Below are 16533 nucleotides of genomic sequence, written 5' to 3'. Positions count from 1 at the left end.
GCAGGGCTGTCACAGAGTTATGGCAGGAGTGGAAAGTATGTGAATTTAAACAAACGATTTTAATCGCGCCGGCGCAAGCCTTTCTGTCACATTTGATTTATTACCAACAACGGATTAATGCGGGAGAGGTGAGGAGGTCAGCGGCTACAGAAAAGAGAGAAGAGAGGGAGAGATTTTTCAGGCCACACAACAAAACTGTCATGAATGTGTAAACACGCTTGTCCGTTGTTTTCCGTTCTTTCTCTTACAGCTGCTTCCACTTCTCAATCTTCATAATATTAGTCGTAAGGAAGAGAAAAAAGGGTACAGACAATCTTTAAGGATCTATTAACTGGTGAGCATAATTGGCTACCTGTGATGGATTTGAACATGAGCCTTGACTCAAGATATTAATATATCTTTTAATGAATGACAATTATATATATATATATATATATATATATATATATATATATATATATATATATATATATATATATATATATGTAAGACATTATAGAAATGAATAGAAATAGAGATGGTGGTATGCAGGAAGAATGGCCGTAGCAGTGATGCATGCAGCTGTTATGCACTTGAGTTGTGATTGACAGGACTAGAATATTATAATATTCTCTTCCCTAAATTCATTTAGAACTTCATTAAGTACAAAAAGAATGGCTGCCTTAATTCACATACCATCTGTCCTAAATAGTATATGACAGTACTGAGAGTAGAGTTCCCCAGCACTGCACATTTCAGATGTCTCTTTTATTTAACACACCTAATTTATCAGCTTATTAATAGAGACTCAAAGACCCAAGTGGGTGTGTCAGATATGGGAGACATCCAAAATGTGCTGTCCAGGCCTGCTTCAGGACCACGACTGAGAACCGATGCTATTTCAAATCAAAATAAGTCATAGTACATTTAAAATACCAATATTGTACTGCAGATTGGAAGAGGTTTAGAAGTTTAGTTTATTTGTTTAATTAACAGGGACCATACACGACACAAATGTTGTGCCAGAGTTAGCTAAGATAGCTAATTTGCATCAGCGGTCCGTGTGTTCATGGGAATTTTTGACCATTCTTCTAAAGCGCATTTGTGAAGTCAGGGACTAATTTTGGATGAGAAGGCCTGGCCTTCTCCAGGTCTCTAGGTCTCCGCCCTAATTCATCCCAAATGTGTTCTATCGAGTTGAAGTCAGGAATCAGGCCAGATTCCTCCACACCAAACTCATTCATCCATGTCTTTATGGACCTCGATTTGTGCACTGGTGCAAGTTATGTTGGAACAGGAATGGGCCATCTCCAAACTGTTCCCACAAAGTTGGGAGCATGAAATTGTCCAAAATATATTGGTATGTTGAAGCATTAAGAGTTTCTTTCACTGGAACTAAGGGCCCAAGCCCAACCCCTGAAAAACAATCTCATACCATAATCCCCACTCCACCAAACTTTAGACTTGGCACAATGCTGTCAGGCAAGTACTTGCAAGTAGCAAGTAGCAACCGCCAAACCCAGACACATCCATGGGATTTACAGGCAGAGAAGCGATATTGGTCACTCCAGAGAACACGTCTCCACTGCTCTAGAGTCAAGTGGCGGCGCACTCTACACCATTGGATCCCACCCTTTGCATTGCACTTGGTGATGTAAGGCTTGGATGCAGCTGCTTGGCCATGAAAACCCATTCCATGAAGCTCTCTATAGACACTGTTCTTGAGCTAATCGGAAGGTCACACGAAGTTTGGAGTTCTGTAGCTATTGACTACAACTTCTGTGTACTGTGCGCCTCAGCATGTGTGGTCCACTTTGTTATAATACCACACCGTGGAATATTTAGTACTGAGAAAATTTCACGAATGGACTTATTGCACAGGTGGCAACCTATCACAGTACCACGCTTGAATTCACTGAGCTCCTGAGAGTGACTCCTTCTTTCACAAATCTTTGAAGAAGCAGTCTGCATGCGTAGGTGCTTGATTTTATACACCTTTGGCCATGGAAGTGATTGGGAATTCAATGATTTGGAGGGGTGTCCCAATGCTTTTGGCAATATAGTGTATTTTAAGATGAAGAAATGTAGCTTTTAAATTATATCTATTAAATTATTTATTATATTTAAACACTTTTATTTTTGTATATTGCCACTTGGGGAAGACTTATGAGAAAAATTGCAACATTTAAATATACACTAACAATCAAAAGTAAAATCAGTAATATTGTACAAATATTTTTACAATTAAAAATAACTATTTATAAATAAAAAATAATATTTGTAATTTATTCTAGTTATGGCAAAACTGCATTTTTGTGCATCTTTAGTGTCACGTGATCCTTCAGAAATAATTTGAATAGGCTAATTTAGTGCACAAAAAACATTCTAGTGCACAAAAAAACATTCCCAATCTATTGTGTCTGTGCTGTCAAGGCACACTTTTATAACTTGGGCGGTATGTCTCAGTAAATGCTTGTAATGTCTTTTTTATCTCTCTCTTGTGCTTTAATGTCAGCATGTACTTAAGCTAGCTTGAGAGTGAGATGTTATCCACGCATGATTTGTGTGGTTGATTTTTATTAGGAATGTGACAAAGAGCATCTTGTGCTTTACTGAAAAGAAAATACAGAGAGTTCATATAGTGAGTGTCACAAATGAACAAATTTGATTAGTGACCCATAAATAGTTAAATTATTAATAACACTTCTTTTTCAAAATCCTTTTCATCTTAAATTTAAAGAGGATTTTAAATCCCAGATTTTCAATATGGTCTCAGACTTAAACCTAACTGTATGTACTTTCCCATGACAAGTGAATTTACTGTGCAGTTGAAATATGTGAATTGGGGTTTGGCATATGCATGGAACATTATCTTAAAATGCTCACATGTGGCCATTGCTCTGCCATATATTAAAGTTGCTTGGTTCAAGTGCTGTAACATATAAGCTTCCGACCGTGAAGCGATTGCGTGTGTTTGAGAGCATGTGTATGTCAGAATCTGGTGCATGGTATTTTTCACCAGGACGGTTCAGTTTGTAGCAGTTTACAGAGACGCACAGATCACCTGACAGCAGGAAACGATTTTTCTGCACTCACATGCACTGTAATGCACAATATCACACACACAAGCTCACTTTATCCCAGACTCTCTCTGTCATCTCATCCGCAGACATAAAACAGACTTCCTCCTTTTTCATAACACACACTCCGTTGAAAATATGTGGCGTATTATCGTTGTGTTACCAGACAGGGATGACAGGTGACAGGAGACAGGTGAGACGAGGACGACAGCTATGGCATGTGTCCTGGCAGGTGAGTTACAGGTGGGCGTGACCTGCCAGTCAACATCAGTTAGACTAGCGCCGTCAAGTCACGCGTAAAGATCCACATACACCAGCGCACACGTACGTGTAGACACGGCTCTGTTTTGACAGAACGTTGTCTCGGCATCTGCGCTAATACCAACTTTTTGGGATTTCAAAGAAGAGTGTGTAAATAAACTGTGCAAGACATAATTTGAGTTAATAAAACATTATAATTACCGTATAAACACAGGGCACTTGTGCTGATCTGGTATCAGCATGTTTACATAGGAATACATTTACATTAAGAGTCCAGCTGAGCTAGAATAGGAGTGTTAATGTGCGTGTGTGTGTTTCGCTATAACCTGACAAATGCTGACATATTGTAGCCATCAGAAGTGGAGTTGGAGGTCGGTGGTCCAGGGGGAGATCATCCATCATTTCCATCCTCATGGCTGTCTAACAGCATCTGACAGCCTGCTATGTCTCTATTATCCCTCCTCTCATCCCCCTCTGCTCTATTCTTTCACAATTCTCTCATTCCTTTTGTCTCGATCTCGCTCTCATTCTGGCCCTTTGCTGGCGCACATGCTAAAGTTCAACACACTGTGGCATTCAGAGAACATCTGCTTTTCCAATTACATAAAGTTACTTGATGTAACATTTCGGTAAATGTATTGTTGCATTATGTCAAATCACAAATTATATCTATTTAATGCCTTCGTTTTTTCTCCTAGACAATAGTCAGATGAAATGGAGAGCAACTGGAGACTATGTGTGCCAAAGGTTGCCTGTGTAGATAATGCCAAGATGATGCGTGATGCAGAATGAATGATAAAAGTCTTTAATAAACACAAAGAGCGATAGCATACACAGAAGCCACATAACATTAATGAGTGACCGTCAACTGAGAAAGAAGTATGCCGCGTTCCAGTTAGGATTTTAAACCTGTAAGTTACGACTTTAAACCACGACTTTGTAGGGTTCCAGGCAAAGTCACGCCAAACTGCCTGAGCACAAGGATTTGAGGTAGCTAGATTAAAACAAAGCATGGCGGACCGCACGGCTTATGCTCATTTACAATCATTTCTATCACCAAAGGTGCTTACTTATTAGCCTGACAAGTCAGACCCACAACAAGATGTTTGGTCTGGAAACTCACCATTGACAGGCTCAATCCGACACTCGCGGCAGATTAGATTTGCTGCTGCTAGGGTGCGTCTAGATTTCTAGGCTACTTACTTATTGCTTATTTGAGGGAAACTGAAGAGAAAAAATGGTGCATAAGGCAAGGGAAGCTGTTATACCATTTATTAGTGACGTCAGAGCACGTAAGTACATCTATTTAATACGAGTTCATGGGTGGGATGTCACAGGTTTGACTGCCGTTCCAGTGCACTTTCACAGATAGAAGTTTGGAAAAACATGGGTTACAATTTGCCTGTAAAGCAGCATTAAATACACAAGAAAGGTAATCAAAGGATCAGGAAGCCTCCTGAGACACTGACCAGGATCTATGGCAACAACATTTTAATTTGTTTTGGTCTTTCATTTACACGACAACAGTGTTTTGGGGGCCTGAAAACTGTTATGGACTTTTAAAAACGGGTTTCAAAGTGCACGTTTTTGAAATCGATGCTGCCATTGTCTCGATACAAAAACAAGAATTTGTGAAAACGATGACGTTATGTGCAAGCGTATTACGTGTTCAGTATATTGGCACGTGGTGTTTCTTTACTAAGTGACATCGTCAACTACTGGCCTGGTATGCATAATACATTGTTTTACTTATGGGGATCGTTGTGAAAATAGTGGGAAAAACTTTTTTTATGTTAAGTACATCATTGTTCTGTAAACTAAAAAAGACAGTGAGAACCAAACATGACTGTGACATTGGGTCTTTTGCTTTTAAGATTTTTCAATTGAGACAAAGGATTGAAGGCCTCAGTCTCACGTGTCTCCTCCAGCTTTAAAAAAATATTAACAATAATATTATGTCTAAATATTGACAATATTGTGCCCAATTTACTTCCTAACCTCAATTTTTTAACCCTTTAAAAAAAAAGAAAGACCCAGAATATTCCTTTCAAGAGACAATCTGAGACAAAGTAAAAAAATGAAACAAAAATAAGAGCTCAGTTTATTCTAATGAGCTGCAAAAAGTTTAGGTTTGGTAAGATTTTCTTTATTGTTTTTAAAAAGTGAAGGTTTATGCTCACCAAACATTTTTTTGTTAAAAAATACAGCAAATCATTAATATTGTGAATAATTTAAAGTAACTGTTTTGTATTTGAATACATTTTTATTTTTTTAGTTTGTAAATGTATTACTGTGACGGCAAAACAAAGCAAAATTCAGCATTGTCAGAATTTAAATATGCTGATTTACTGCTCAAGAAAATAGACATTCATTTTCATTATCATCAATGTTGAAAACAGTTGTGTTGCACAATATTTTTGTGGAAAATTTTGGGAGCATTTTTTCAGGAATGTACTAAATGCTCAAATTGTACTAACCCCCTGACTTTTGAATAGTAGTGTGTGCAATTCAGGATTGGCGTCTGTCCTGTCCTTCAAGGCATACTTATATAATATACTGGCAAGAATTATTAAAAAAGAATTGAGTTATTTACTTTGGAAGCTGCATTTATTTAGGTGTGTTCTGTTTGGGACATATAGATTCTTTCCACCTCTGAAAAAACTCACAATTGTGTGTGTGTGTGTGTGTGTACATGGTTTGCCGTATCAATAACAGTTTGACATGCACCTCTTTTTCTCTTAGAATTTGACCATTTAGCTGTGTATCCATCACTCTCAATCAATACTCTTGTGGTTCAGTGAGCTGGTAAGGCAGTCACCTGACTGACAGAATCAATCGTGGCCTCTCCACAACAATGAGCTCAACCCGCACCACCAAATTCCACTTCAGACAGAAAGCCAGTGAGAGGAGAGCTGGAATTCTTCTCTCTGTGGGACACATAACTCAGAAAAAAGTGAACTAGAAGACTGGAAGGAAGGCGGGTGAGAGATGCTTTGTTCAAGATTTTGCCGTATTGTATGTCCTTGCGTCGGAACCCTTGGACCTGTCCTACGTCGACATGTAGAAAGCAAACGAAATAACTTGCCCGCTTAAAATTCTTTCCCACACTCTCTTGGTGAAATGTCAGTGCCATTTTGTCTTTATGAAGTTTTACACAGGCAGCGCGAGTGGCACCTAATGGGCGAGTTTGATTGACAGACCATTGTCATTTCTGGACAGGAATCCCCATTATCCCTCAGGCCTTCTAACACCACTATAGGGATTAGTGTGCATTCATTACTGATCAGGGTTTGATGAATTACTTTCAGATCCTCTGCACCTTACAACAAAAGCTGTCAGACAACTATTCAGCTCTCTAGACAAGCGGCTCAAAATCTACTGATACTTTTTCATTATCTCGTTCTCCTCCAAAGCCGGAGAGACACGTACTTAGGGGGCAGTGAGTCAATATTCCAGCCTCAGTGTCTTGTTGAGAGTGACAGTTTATGAATATGTATAAACATGTATAAAGGATAAAGATCTCTCTCCTTTTCTCTTTCTCTGTCGCTCTTTCTTTCTCAGCTGTTCAAATATTGGTGTGCTATTTATACTAGGGTAGTTGAAATATTTACCTTGGGCTGCTGGAGTAAAATGATATGAATGGGCATCATTTCAGCTTGTCAAATTAGGCTGTGTGTTACCTTCCCATGTGCGTTTGTATAGGCCTTTTGTAATTGGAGAGCTGGCAGGCCTGTCTGTCTACCGCTGGGATGTCATGTGTGTCCCATCTTTGCAGAGATGTCACCAAAGCTAAATTTAATGCACGGTTTGTAATGTCAGGGTCCTGTTAGCCCCGTGTGTGTGTGTGTGTGTGTGTGTGAGCCTGTTTATGTGGTTTATGAGGACACAAATTTGTATAACTGCATGGGTATTACACTGGTATTACACTATAAATGTGGTTTATGAGGACAATTCAAATGTCCTCATATTTCAAACTGCTTTAAAAACATACTAAATTATGTTTTTTTGAGAAAGTAAAAATGCAGAATGTTTCTTGTGATGGGTAGGTTTAGGGGCAGGGGCAGTGTAAGGGGATAGAAAATATGGTTTGTACAGTATAAAAACCCTTACGCCTATGGAGAGTCCCTGTAAACCAACGTGTGTGTGTGTGTGTGTGTGTGTGTGTGTGTGTGTGTGTGTGTGTGTGTGTGTGTGTGTGTGTGTGATCACTAATGACAAATCAAGTGTGAAAACATTAAAGACCTTTTTAAAGTCCATGTAAAATCAAAATTAGCCCTATTTACCTCCATAATAAATGTGTTTGATCTCATGAAGATATATCTTTTTTTTATAACTTTTTCAGCCTCTAAAATGAAGTCTGACATATTTTTCACACATAGAATATGTATGTGCTCTAATGAGTGATTCATTGAGTGATTGTTCAAACAGCTGATTAATTCAAGAATAAAGCAAGTGACTATCTTTATGAATGGGCTGTTGAACCATTGACTCACCTGATTAATTAAAAAACACACATTCATTGAGTATAACAAAACATGGCTTTGTAGCTCGGAGACGGGAGCAACTGCTGTGATTTTTTTGGAGCTGTTTTCATTGGTGAAAACTGTGAATATTGTGTCTAAAATGTAAGTCACTTAATATTTGTTGAATAAAATCAATGTCACATTTGCCGTAGTGCTCATAAGTGCTCATCAGTACAGACTGATTAAACATCATACACAATTTAAATTTAATTAAGAGATTTCTATGGTGCAGAAACAGTTGTTCTTAATGATAATGGCAGCCTAAAATCAATATTTTCTCTTTTTACCAATAGAGTCCCCCCTGGTGAAGAGGTAGACAAAGAGTGAGTGAGAAAAGAGAGACAGAGAAGGAAAGCAAGCAAGCATGTATTGATCTTCTGCTAGGAGAGATTGATAGAGCAATAAGGAGCTGGGGCGAGGAAGGAGGGACGGAGAGGGAGAGAGATGGAATAAGGATAGAGGAGAGGGACAGAGACAGAGTATATGTGTGAGGAGAGACAGGGTAAATGAAAGTGTGTAGAGACCATCTCAGGCCAATCAACTCATATGGGCTGTATTATAACCGGGGATAAGATGACGGATGGGGTGACAGTGAACGAGAGGGCCAGAGAAGACGAGAGAAAGAATGAAAGAACAGGTAATTCGTTCTCATCAAGAAACAAGGACTGAGGGGCCTATATGGAAAGGCTGATGATCTCATCATAACATAGAGTATGGATGGATGGATGGATGGATGGATGGATGGACGGACGGACGGACTGACAGACAGAGACAGATAGATAGATAGATAGATAGATAGATAGATAGATAGATAGATAGATAGATAGATAGATAGATAGATAGATAGATAGATAGATAGATAGATAGATAGATAGATAGATAGATTCAGTCTAGTTCTCTAGTTATTGTTAGTATAACTATTGTTAGTTATAGCTTGGCAACATGCTAACACCAGACTCTTAAACCTCTAGTTATTATTAGCTTAGCAACATGGTAATATCAGACTTTTTTTAAACTTTACTTCTAGTTCTCTAGTTATTGTTAGCTTAGCAATATGCTAACATCAGAGTCTTTTAAATAGTCCAATCTTTATACTGAATGCCACTAAAAATAGATACAATAATAATAATTATAGATTCTATTTATAAAGCACTTTTCATTCTGAAGAATCTCAAAGTGCTAAAAATAACAAATTAATAAAAAGTAAAAACAAGCAACACATATTAATATACTTTCTGAACAGAAAACTTTTACAATTTATTTTTATTCAAATTAACTGAATCAATAGTAGCAGGACCAGTACGTTCAAACCTAATAGCCTATTATAAACAGATTTGCTCAAATAAAAGTTATTTATGGCAGAACAGAGATTTGACATATCTTTCAGTTCCTCACATAAGGGTATTGACTATATATGGATTGTTGTCCGTTACCACAGCAACCACTTGCTGTCAAGGTTTGAATATCAAAATATTGCAAGAAAAGCCTGACGTGTACTGACAATTGCATTATTTAACCATATTTTCTTCATTAGAATGTTGATAGCAAGTGTCAAGTAAGTTTAATTCATAATGTTACTACTTCATGTAGTTCATAGTGAGCCATTGATCCAACAAACGTCAAGATGGCAAACAACCTTCAATAGGAAAATTCAACTACAGTATCCACCATTCATCCACTCAGATGCTTTTACACCATATATTGTAGAATTAAAACACTTCATACCAAATGTAAAAACATTTACTCCAATCAATAAACAGCACTAATAAAGCCCCAGTCTTACAGATCATTGAGCCCAATCTCAAGAAAATGTGTATACATTGCACGAGTGTGCGATCCCGTGGAATGTATATGCCAAAAAGAGTTTTAGCGTGCATATGGTAAGTGGTTTTTCACGTGCATATGATACGCACTTTATGGCATATTATACACACAGAAAAATAGGGTGTCAAAATTGTACCTTTAGGGGTACAACAGCTTGTCGCTGGGGCAGTAGCCTATTCTTAAAAGAACCAACGTTGTACCATTTGTACCACAAAAAGTTTCATAGTAGTACCTTAAGGTACGCATTTGAACTCAAAGGTACTAATATGCAACTTTTAGGAGTAAAACAGGTACAAATATGTCCTTTTAAGGGTACTGCCCCAGCGACAAGCTAAAGGTACAATTTAGCCTATTTTTCTGTGTGTACGTACGAACCCACCACCCTACCCAAGAGCGTGTCGTATGCACGCCATAAAGTGGATATAGCTAATGGTTGCTACATTCCAGATAAATTCACAGATAACATAAACATATCAGCACCACAATAAGCGATGTTCAATCCCTCAAAGGGTACATAGATTACCTATGCACATGACTGATAACATGCATTCACACGCATGCATGTCTTATAACCCACGTCTCATGTTCAGTTTAATAAAGACATCTCCTCCTTTCACACTGTCTCACTCTCTTGTCTTCTCGCTGTCCTCCTGCTTGTCCCCTTGGGTCAGGTGTAATTTACATTGAGCGATGTGTGTGTGTGGATGGACAGGGTCATTAAATAGAGGGCTCTAGAATGACACATGATGCATAGCAGCGGTGGAACCGTTATGTTGCGAGGTGTCTGAAACGCTGTGTGTGTGCGTGTGAGTGTATGTGTGTCCCATCACTCAAGTGCAACCCTAATGGAAGGCCTGTCTCTGACAGGCGCTGACAGATCACCCATCCCATAATGCCGAGCTGCAACAGTCATTAGATAGCCCTGCTAATGTCTGACCTCTTTCACTGTTCTTCTCATCGCTCATCTGCAGAAAGAAGGAGAGACAGGGAGAGGTGAGAGAGTGGAGAAGGATATAATGATGAAAGGAGGAAAACAAGTTGCTTAAATTTCTTTTCCTGTCTAGATTAGCCACAAATCCAGATTACGTAAGTGTGCACAGTCTTAGCGGGATATAGAAGTCATATAATTATCCTGCACATAAAGGAACACTGGATACTCCGAATGCTAAGTGACATCATCATGTTCATATTACCTAAACGAAAACACACACTCACACACACCTGCAAAACAGAAACTGAGCCCACATGTGTTTCGGGTCATTGTTGCAAAGGAACATGGCTGCCATCACTTTCCATTACGCTGTAGGCAGATGAAATGCTGAGAGACATTAAGGTAATGTTACAGCCCAATAAAGTATTTAAAGACCCCCAGGGGCTCTCTCTCTCTTGGGGACTGAGGAACTAGTGGAAAGAGAGGGAAAGAGTGAAAGAGAAAGATAGTCGTACTACAGGACCTTGATTATCTCCATTTCCGTCTTTACATGGTCATGTGTTTATTCTTAGTGTACAATATTAGCTAAAAACAGAAGGAATTATCTTAAATGGCATTTAACATCTCATCTTAAATCTTAGTGACAGTTCTTCTTCTTCTTCAAAAAAAAAATCAGTCATTATTTACTTTCCCTTGTCATTCTAACAAAACTAGATATGTTAAATCATTTTAAAATGGCAGTTTTTTCATAAATTAAAACTACTTTTATTTTTACCACCAAGCTTTAAAAAATGACAAAAATCTCAATAAAACTTATATTTAACACTATTAAAACTTCTGAAGTCATATATTTCAGTCTGTTCCTCACACAAAGCTAAGTTGTTATTTCTGGTCACTATGGTCTTTAATACAGCTCTTAAATCTTGTTTGTGGCCACATATAATTACTTACCAATAGTTTCAATCCTTGAATCTGATTGGACAAACAGCTTTATTCGGCTTTACCATCGGGCAAAACCTCTCCATTATGTGCCGATCCGGGTCGGCTGGTACGAATATGGTTACATTTTTTATAGTGGGGCTGATAGCTTGTTGGAATGTAATGGTAATGCTTCAGTCGTTGCCTTGGTGAAGCAAGAGTTTACAGAGAGTTTAAAGCAAGAGTTTACAGAGGTATGAGATGTAAATAGAAACTGTGTTATGGAGGATGATCAGATATTTCTTTTTAATTTTAATTATTAACTTGTGTTTACTTACTTGCTCAAATGGCACGCATGGCAGGCTACAGAGAAACTGGTAGCCAGGCAACAGACAAATGGCCAAATCTGAGTGGCGACGTCAATACACACTTTCTACAATCACGTTTCAGCATGAACGGTTTTAAGAACGGTTTGTAATTGTGCCATGCTGAACCAAGCTGAAGTGGAAAGTAACTCTAACCGTTCCGACGTGGTAAAGCAGCTTATGGTTCTTTAAAGAACCACCAACTTCTATATAACCTTTTAATTGCACAATAGGTGAAAAACGTTTCTTTAGATTATTATGGAAAAAGCTGTTTCTTTTTAGAACTGTTCACTTCAAGATTTTTCTGAGAACACAAAATGGTTCTTCTTTGGCATCACCTTGAAACCCCCCTTTTAGATCCTTTATTTTTAAGAGTGTACAGTGCTTTACAGTTTATTCCAAATATATGTGTATGTTCATTTTCAAAAATGTGTGTTTAGTGGTAAAGATTGTATTCAGTGACTTTCTGCAGGTTACATTGTAACACCATAAGTGTTGACTGTGTCCAAATTCGTATACTCTCTAAGTAGGTGCTTTGTGACTGTTTTAAAGTATTTTCTTTATGTTTGAATGCAATCTGGACGTACAACATCTGTCATGTTGTTATTGTCATGTGACCTACAGCGTTTTTTATAGTAAAGTGTCAGTTTGATGCACACTTCATAATTCTTGCCGTAAGTATATCATCTGTGTACTTTGTACTGTTTTTGTGAATACTTGCAGCCATTGACTCATTCATTCACAAATGAAACTGCACCTTCTCAGACGTGTCGTGGTTATAATGTGGCTTTGGTTGAGGCTTGGTAGAGCAAAAATATACAAAGTAACGGGCAACATGTGTAAAATGTAAGTTACTCAATATTAACTTCATGTTTATTGAGCTGTTATAAAAGCAATATCACACTCCCAGTGATGCTGTTTTTCAGAATATTGACAGTTGTGATTAACTGCGGCGAAACATTGCCGTTTGTTTTACGCAGAAGGGTTTGGAACTACGTGATGTTGAGTAAATGACGATTAAACTATTAATTTAAGCCCTAACAACCTTTAAATGTATGCTAATTTATCTGAGGCTTCTTTAAACAAATCCCTGATATTGATATACAGGGCATCCAAGATATAGATTTGAACCTTAAACTTGAAAAATCCAAGACACGGCCACATTTAAATGACGTGTGCACAATGATAATGATCGCAGATCCATTAAGAACATGGCCGAAAGACTGGCCAGGAAATAGTCTGGCTGTATTGATCTTTCACAAGCCTTTTATTGCATTGCAGCAAATAGCTAATAGCCCCTGTTCCTTCTGTATGGTGAATTATTAAACAGAGTGTTTTGTTATGTGTCAGTAACAAAGTCATTGTAGATTTATTGTAGCTGATATCCGATGCTCCCGAGGAGTCGCACACACCAGCAGTTCTCTGATCCGCTGTCAGCGGCAATCAGGAAGAACGGAAACCAATGGCCTATAGAATTTACAGGCTAACATGAAGCTAATGCGATGTGGCGAAATCTATGCGTGGAAATCTATGACATTTACTGGTGAAATAGGCTAAAGACGGAGGAGCCGTTTCAGTCACAGGTGAAACAGAATAATCTCACACATAATTTCCTGTGGTGAGACATTCAACTAAAACAGAGAGAGAGAAAGAGAGAGGATATTAAAACTAGAGAGAGATTACTGTAGAAACAATGACTTAGAAAGTGATAAAGCACTTGGCAATGACCTAATGTGAACAGAAGAGATGGAGAGAGAGAGAGAGGAAGGGATGATAAAAGCAGAGAGAGAGAGAGGGAGAGGAGTAGAGGAGTTAGTTAAGATTCAGGAGGGCTGCAGTAGGCCTATCATTACCATACATCAAGACAATAAATGAGGCTTTCAGCGGGCCGTAATAAGAGTTTGATAAATCATCAGGCGAGAATTAACTAGACGTCAAAACAATGTGCAGGGCCTGATGGATGGGAAGGGTGGGGGCCAGGACACACATTAGTCAGGCTGGCCACTGACGACACACACTCACACACACACACTGAGGGTGGGGGCCTGCACGCACATTAGTCAGGCTAGTCACTGGCGCGCGCACACACTCACGCACGCACAGACACGGCAAAGGGGAGGAGAGGGAGAGAGCCAACAAGGTCACAAGAAAGTGTGTGTGTGTAGGAGAAGGTCAGAGGGGAGATTCTGATCAAAGAAAGAGGTGTGTGCATGTATGTGTTCGGTTACAGGCAATAAGGATGGAGTTATATGATGCTTACATGACACAAGGTTAAGTAGATATTCATATTCTGTCACTGTTTACTCCCACTCACTTTAAAAACTTTTTTAATGGTACACAAAAGGAAAACTTTTTGAAGGTTTTTACATCCTGACAATGCCAGTCAAGCTCAAAAATACCAAGGACAAAAAACATGACAGAAGTAGTCCATTAGACTCCTGATAGCTTTATGTGAGGAACTGAAAGATATGTCAAATCTCTGTTCTGCCAATTTTGTTGCATCAGGTTTGATGTGATTGAAGCTGAAATGGCATGTGCTTTAACCAGACACGCACCTATATTTTCTACGTTTACTCACGTAAAGCTATCGTATGGCTTTGAATCAATGTCATTTAAGCATTATTTATATACTATTACACTATTTTTTTTAAATTAAGGTCTCCAATGGAAAATGTTCTAGTGACTGATCACATCTATTTTTTTCAGTTGGCCAAATTAAATTTCTGTAAATTAAATTGTATCAATTCACAGAAATTCAATTTGGCCAACTGAAAAATTTAGATGTGATCAGTCACTAGAACATTTTCAATTGGAGAGGCCTGACATTTTTTACAGTGTATATTTTTGTATTAATGTTTTATATTTTTACATATTTTTGTTATGTGCCTTTGTCATTTTAAAATGTTTTCAAATTGATTTTTTGTCCAACTTTTAGAACGTAATTTTAATTTAATATAAATATTTTCCTCTAATATTTTTATTTTATTTTATTTCAGCCGTATTTCAATTACTAAACAAACATTGTTAATAGTTTCAGTTAACAACACTACTCTGAATATAGCCCACAATTCCTTTTACAATCTGCGTTGGTACTTTTTGGCTCTTAAAAGCACTGGGAACTGTTGAATGATACAAAATATGAGGAATACAAACACATATTGGAACAAAATGAGCATAACATGAAGTAAATAATGACAGATTTGTTGTATTTGGGTGAATTATCGCTTTAACAAAAATAAGTCTGGGAGACAAATGAAGTACCAAAGGAAATATGGCGAGAAAAAGAGAAAGTGAAAGAGAGAGAGAGAGACCCGGGACAGAACTCACGGCTAGAATAAATCCAAACGAAACAAAGAAAAGGAAACCATTTGAACAAATGAACACTCTGTGTAATCTTGTGGTAATCTAGAATACATTCCATTTTTAACTTGGAGAAAGCCAAACAAACACATCCATTTCTTTTAAAAGCGGTTCACAATGAAAGAAAAAAAGTAAGGAGGTGAAAATAGAGTGAAAAGAGGAGGCTGAAGATAAATGAAGGGAGAAAGGGAAAGAGATACCCCTGTGTGTGTGTGTGTGTTCTTATGATGAGCAGCATAAGTAGGCTACAGTGTGAGCGAGGCATTAGGGGCCTGGTGTCACAGTCAGCGGCGAGTGCCCGCGTCTTATCCACCTCTCTCTCCAGCCCACCGCGGGGAGATTTAATTGCGTGCCGTTGACCTTTCCGTGGTCGCCTTGACAACCCTGTGGGCAGCGGGGAGAGGTGACGGCTGCCCGATTACTTCTGACAAGGCGAACAGGCACTAACGATGACGAGGAAGATGAGGACGAAGAGTGGATAATTAGAGCTCATAGTCAGCATTGGCTAGTCGCTACTGCCAAGCTCCAAGGACTCCTATGTCAAGTCTACTCAGCCTTCGGGTACTTGAGCGAATGTGTGTGTGTATGAACCTGTCAGGCCAGGGAGCAGAGGGCTAAGCTAAAGCGACAGTTCGATTGAACAGCACGAGGCACAATTACTACGTAACACTCAGAGGATAATAATGTTCCGCAGTAACACACACACACACGCGCGCTGCTTTCCAGTTAACCTGATGTAATATCTCTCTTGGGGCTGCTGAACGTGATTTGTCCTACAGAGTCACCGTACGAGGCTGAGAGCTCGGGCCTGTAGGCCTTTAGCAGTGCTGTCTCTGCTGGCCGGCCATTAGCCTCCGCTCGTGGTTTAGCGTATCCTATATTAGCATGTACGCTAACATTTGGAGTTTACCATGGTAATCAGAAATCATAAAATTGTTAAATTGATATAATATACCATTGTCATGTTAGATATACCCTAAGAAAAGGTTATTAGTATTATATTAGTTAATTTCTTACTTAAAGGGTTAGTTCACCCAAAAAATTTTAAACCTTACTCTAATATCGTTCGACACCCGTAAGACCTCCGTTCATCTACGGAACACAAATGAAGATATTTTTGTTGAAATCTGATGGTTCAGACAGACCTTCATTGACACCAATGTCATTTCCTCTCTCAAGACCCAGAAAAGGCACTAAAGACGTCATTACAAAGCTCATCTCACTACAGAGTCTGTACAATAATTTTATGAAGAGAAAAGAATACTGTTTGTCCACAAAAAAAACTAAATTAC

This window comes from Pseudorasbora parva, chromosome 3 (assembly GCF_024679245.1).
Source record: "Pseudorasbora parva isolate DD20220531a chromosome 3, ASM2467924v1, whole genome shotgun sequence".
Taxonomy (NCBI): Eukaryota; Metazoa; Chordata; class Actinopteri; order Cypriniformes; family Gobionidae; genus Pseudorasbora; species Pseudorasbora parva.
The sequence above is the reverse complement of the archived record's forward strand: the minus strand, read 5'-3'. Positions refer to the sequence as shown.